At 34.9% G+C, this 6,000-nt stretch overlaps 1 long non-coding RNA gene across 1 annotated transcript in view; it reads left to right on the top strand.

Annotated features, from left to right (window-relative positions):
• The first annotated feature begins 233 nt into the window (after window positions 1-233).
• Window positions 234-6,000, top strand: part of LOC123617332 (uncharacterized) — a 42,005-nt gene continuing 36,238 nt past the window's right edge. Inside the window, exons 1-2 of the long non-coding RNA XR_006725452.2 lie at window positions 234-335; window positions 430-601. This is a non-coding gene — a long non-coding RNA (uncharacterized LOC123617332). The remainder of the gene's footprint in view (window positions 336-429; window positions 602-6,000) is intronic.

Raw genomic sequence — 6,000 nt, 5'->3', positions numbered from 1 at the left:
ACTTTCTTTGGTAATGAAGTGACTACCTAGGTCATTATTAAGTGCTTATAAGGTATATGTGTATAAGTCACATGGTTACTTCCAAAGATAGATAACTCATGACAGTGAAAAGCTGTGGAGAGACAAATAAGCCAACATTTTTAAGCTTTAACTCATTTGTAAAGGTACGAAGCCTCCAATTTATTTTGATATAATCAGTGGTGAAAGTAATGCCATCAAGCATTAGTGGAGGCTTTTAACTGGAGTCATGTGCTGTGTAGAGATGTTGGACAGAGTTGAAAGGATCAGAATGTTGGAGGATATAAAAAAAAAATGGCAAATGCTCAGTTGCTCTTGTAAGAGATTTTAAATTAAAGCAGCAGACTCTTTAAAGCATCACACAATGGGTAGAAGAAAAACGAAAGCTAATTAACCTGAATTCTTTTTTAGCCATACAGCTTTGTAATAATCTTCCATGGAGTTCATGACCAGGGGATTACTAGATCTTGAGAATTTTGGAGAAGGAGTCAAAGCGGGAGCCAAAGCAGCCATGTGAAACTCCCCTGGCCTGCCTGGGCATGTCTGAGCCCGACCTACACTTCTGAACCAGATTTAGAAATAGGTAAGAAAATAAAGTGTTGTGTATACATATTGATGCTAAAACAATATGTTTATATGTATGTTGTAAGAATATGAAATAATATGTATTAATCATAATAGTTTGACAGCCCATTTCAAAAGGCTTAAAATATTTACACCATTTAATCCAGCTTTTCATGTCTACCAATTCATATTAAAGACATTATCAGAAAGAAATGTGAGTATTTATTGACATAGTTTATTACATGTATAATAGCAAAACATTACTATAATCCATAATCTTAAATTTTTTAATTGAGGTGGAATTGAAATAATATATTAGTTTCAGGTGTATGACATAATAATTTAATATTTTTAAATATTGCAAAATGATCACCACCATAAGTCTGGTTAATATGCATCTCCATACATAGTTACAAATTCTTTTTCATGTGATGAGAATTTAAGATTTACTCTGTTAGCAACATTCAAATATGCAATAGAGCATTATTAACCATAGTCACCTTGCTGTATATTACATTCCCCAGACATTTACTTTATAACTGGAAATGTGTACATTTTGAAACCTTTCACTCATTTCACAACCACTCCCCGAACCCACCTCCGGCAACCACTAATCTGTTCTCTTTCTCCACAAACACATTTTTTCCAATAATTTTAATTTTCAGTAATAGAGAAATGGTGAAATAAATCATGGAATATTTGTAAAATACAATGTGTACAGACATGAGAATTCATGCATTAGAAGAATATTTAATGACACAGGTGTAGAATAACAGCAAAGCGTTTACAAATAGTCACATGTACCAATTGATAATATATAAGTATATTTACATAATTTATAGACATATTATGTATTTATTTATAGAAAGACTGGTGAGAAATACTCTCCAAATTTTAGGTTATATTATCTAAATGGTGGAGTTATGTGTACTTTTTCTGTTTTTGCTAGCAGAATTTTGCCATTTCTTATAAGATTCTTTTTCTACTATATTAAAATTTTGTTTCTAAATATCAACATTTGGGGTAAAGAGAGCCATGTTAAAATGAGTTCAAAGTATCACAAATATAAGAAATATATCTTTAATGCAGCCTAAAACTAAGCTCTTAAAGTTCATTAACTGGGGGACATCAGCAAGCTTATTATGTTTCCTTAAGCTGCAAAGTGTACAAGCTCAAGTCTCTGTTCCTACTGTGCTTTTATTAAAATATTCTCTTTGATGTTCTTATTTAATATATCAATTTTCTTCTAATAAATGTGTGTACCCACCGACACATTTTCATGCATTGGCACGTGGTATTTCTAACTCTAAAGCTGAAATGAACACAGTGACTGAGACTTGCCCAAGCAAGTAATTCGAGTCTCACGCGGTGGCTGTGGTCTCTGTTACTAAGGATCTTTTGGAATGATTCCCATCAGCAGTATATGATTGCGCACATTTTACTTTAACCTCATCAACACCAGAAATTGTCTGGTAATATTGTTTTTTAATTACAAAATATACTTAGTGAAGTAATTTTGAAAAATAGGAGTGCATTTTTAAAAGGGAAAATCCTACCATTGAGAGATAAGCCTCGCTATTATTTTTTGAAAAAAGAGCAGAATAGGAAAAGCAACTCAAAGTAAGGACAACTTTGGGTTTAATTTAAGAATATGTATGAGAGAAAGGGAGAGAGAGGTGGGGGTGCAGGGAGGAATGGAGAAAGAAGACAGGGGAAGGGAGGGAGAAGACAGAGACTTCTTTGGTTGATTGATAATTCACAAAACAACCTATCCTAAGAGGACAACAGCTGCTCAGTTGGATATGTAGCAAAACAGACAGTTACAAAATCCAGTGGAACACAATATACAGCACTCTGGCCAGCTTCTCTGTCTGATGATCCTATGAGCTCTTGAAGAGAGAAGACCAAGGAAAGAGGAAACCCCGCTTAATGACTGCTTTCCAATGACTTGAGTGAATAGAATGGGGCAAATGCCAAAGTCAAACCTGGTCTTGCATTTTTTTTTTCCCTTGTGCCAAACATTGGTGTGAGAGTCAGCTACACCAGAAGAGAGCAGGGACTTCTTTAAGGAATGACAATGTTGGTCTTCTCCTTCCTCCTTTAACATTTCTGATTCTAGCAAATGGCTTCCTTCATTGTATTCTTACATCAGATATATTTTAAAGTATATAAGATATACAAATTATTAATACAAATATGAAGTGCTTACTCATGTAGTTTATGGTGTTGGGATGCTAAAATGATAGTTAATGTCCATTTCACTTGTACTGAATTGAGTTTGGGTCCTGACTAAAGATCTAGAGGGACAACAAGATCTTACACTACTAAGGAAAATAATTACAGAAGTAGAATCTCTAAGTAAAGCAATATATTTACTGATTATCTCAGTAGTATTGTTCTTATATAAAATTTAGAAATTCATTATCAATACCTGTTGATAATATTTACATCATGGCTATAAATATGAAGTGTAAGTCAAGGTGCTGCTTCAATTTGAATATATGAGATGAAAATTTGACTTAATGTTAATGGACTTTGAAATTTGAACCCATTTAAACTAAAGCATCACTAGGGCTTAGCACTGGTCAAGAAAAGAAAATTGATGCTTTGACAGTGTCTTGATTATTTGAACTTGACTCTAAAAAGTAATTTTTTAAGAAATTAAGTACTCACACAAAAGCACAAGTCGAAATGTAAATGACTTTATCATTTTAAGGAAAATAAAGTAATATGCCAAACTTTTCTTGTACTTTAGTCAAACCTAAAGAGTTTAAACTTTTAATTCATCTGTTTAGTTGGACATATATTGTCTCAGTAATAATACAAAAACTGTAATAAATAATTACCCAAATACTAATTATAGTGTACACAGATTTCTATTTTATTATTTACTTAAAATGAATGTAAAATCAATCTCCTTTGATAAAACAGTACATCAATTTAATGATTGAAGAAAATATATTTCACATTATTCAGAGCATTGATTAAAAAATGTAAGATTTTACAGTGGTTGATATAAAACAAGAAGCAGAATACTATAGTTTTGCTCACTTAATCCACACCATCACCATCAATAAGATGTCTCTCAGGTATCGACTACCAGCCATGCCTCACCCAAGCAAGAAAACACCATAAGGTACAGTAGGCAAATTTATGGTTTAAATCAGAAAAGTGCTGAATGTTGCACTGACAAGATAGTAGGAGTCTTCAGGAAGCAAATTAAGATAATAGCATTAATATTTAAATTTTGATTCTTAACAGGTATACAGTTATTTAATTCCTGCGTTTTAGATGAACATAGTGTAATATTTAAGAGCAGTATTGAAGATGAAGATGATAGAGTTTGTCTCGAAGATCTAGACATCACAGCATGTTTGGCAAGCTTAAGTAGATTTCTTCACCTCTCTGAGTTTTTGGTCCTCATTTGTAAAATGGGATGCAACAGAAATGCTTCCTTCAGTGTAGCTGGGTATCAGCAGAGGTCATGAAACGTAGAGCCTAATGGACCTTATTAAGGATTATGTGGTTTGTCCTAAAGAATGTTGCAACTTAAATAGTAACACAATCATACTCTCAGTCTTTAAAGGATCAACCTGTTTGACTGGAGTATGAAGAAGAGATTGGAAAAGGTAGAAATATCAACGGTGAGGCCAATTCAGAGGCTGTCACATCAGTATAGGTGACAGAATTTTATTGCTTGAGCTAGATGGTGGCAATAGAGAAGGAGATAAATAAATAGATTCCAGAGGGATTGACAGGAAAAAAATGTCAGAATTATTGATGAGTGTAAATGAGAGTGTTTTATGGACACCCAGATTTCTAACCTCAGCCGTTGGATGGGTGACTGTGCTATATAGTAAGAGTGGAAACGCAAAGGGAGAATCAGGAGAATTTGGTTTAACATTGAAGATCATGATTATGATTTTGGGTGGACTAAGTCAAACCAGCCTTTGGAACATAGAAGTGTATGTAAGATAGCAACTGACTGTTACCAGTATGGAGTTGAGACAAGACATTCTGAAGTATGTATGCTGATGGGAAAGTCATTAGCAGGATGCTCGAATGGGTTCTCCTTTCTCTGGGGTAAGTATCACAACCATCTGTGCAGTGGAGGGTGAAAGGAAAGAGCCTGAGGTGGAGAATCTGAGGAGAATGAATAACTTTGCAATAGTTACTGTATAGTGTGGGTGACCACATTATCTAGGGTAACAGTGTGCTAAGAGTAACTGGCAACCCTCAACTTCCATTCAGAGGAAAGCTATAAACCAAAATATTTTAATGGAGGCTGGCATCCGTTCCTGGGGAACACAGAGAGCTCACGTTATTAACTAGCATTGCATTTTTGAGACTCTGGGAGTTCTCCGTGGTTAACCAGTTAAACTAAAGAAAAACCTTCTCATTCTTAGCTGAAGCTTGCTAATAGATGACATAGGTTTATACCTGAATACTCTTAATATGGGATTACACCTGAATTGCATTCCCCACACCCAAAATATAATAAGCTTTGTATTTGTGAGCGAAAGTGAAGCATGAATTCCTGGAATTTAAAAAAAACAAAAAAAATATGATACCATCTGGGAAATTGAAACTATCATAGGCTGATATATATATATGTGTGGAAGGTGACAGGAGTTGGGTTAGGAGAGGGGGTGTCAGCAGTGTAGGTAAACGGGTTTGCAATCATAGTAGTTGGAGGGAAAACTGGATAGGAGCTTTGGAGTCGTGTTCTTTTCTCTTGAAGTTGCCTTGAGAAGGATGGGAATCTCTGCAAGATGCCAGGCTCCCCAGTGTTACTGAGTAAAATTTATAAATGTATAAAGACATTAGTGCTGTAAGGAGCTTATAGAAACCATACTAAACTGAATGGTTTCTCTTCTATAATTTTTTTTTCCTCTTAATCCCAGCACTCTTTGCATCTCAAGGATAACAGAGGAAACAAACAAACAAAGCAAAGAAACAAACCAAAAAAGGAGACATCTTCCTCTCTCAGGGCAGTCTCAGGAAGCTGACAGAAGATTTTTAAATTTTTATGTGGGGGTTGTTTTCTAGAACACCACCTAAAAAAGAGCAAGGGAAACGGGTAGAGCCAGACTTCCTATCTTCCCCAATACACTTTAACAGACAGGGTAGCTAATCCCACCCCCGGAGAGATGAGCTCAAAGGTGAAATTAACTGGATTGATCTCAGCAAACTCTTTCCCTAAAGGGACAAATAGTAAATATATTAGACCTTGCAGGCCATATGGTCTCTGTTCCAACTACTCAACTCTGTTGTGTGTGAAATTAGCTACAGATGATAGAAAAACAAATAGGTGTCGGTGTGTTCCAACAAAGCTTTATTTATAAATGCAGGTGGTGGTCCAATATGGGCCTATAAACTATAACTTGCCAATTCCTGATCACTATAAAAGAAAGTATA

The sequence above is a fragment of the Camelus bactrianus genome, chromosome 1 (assembly GCF_048773025.1).
Source record: "Camelus bactrianus isolate YW-2024 breed Bactrian camel chromosome 1, ASM4877302v1, whole genome shotgun sequence".
Taxonomy (NCBI): Eukaryota; Metazoa; Chordata; class Mammalia; order Artiodactyla; family Camelidae; genus Camelus; species Camelus bactrianus.
This window is presented reverse-complemented; position numbering and strand designations above follow the sequence as displayed.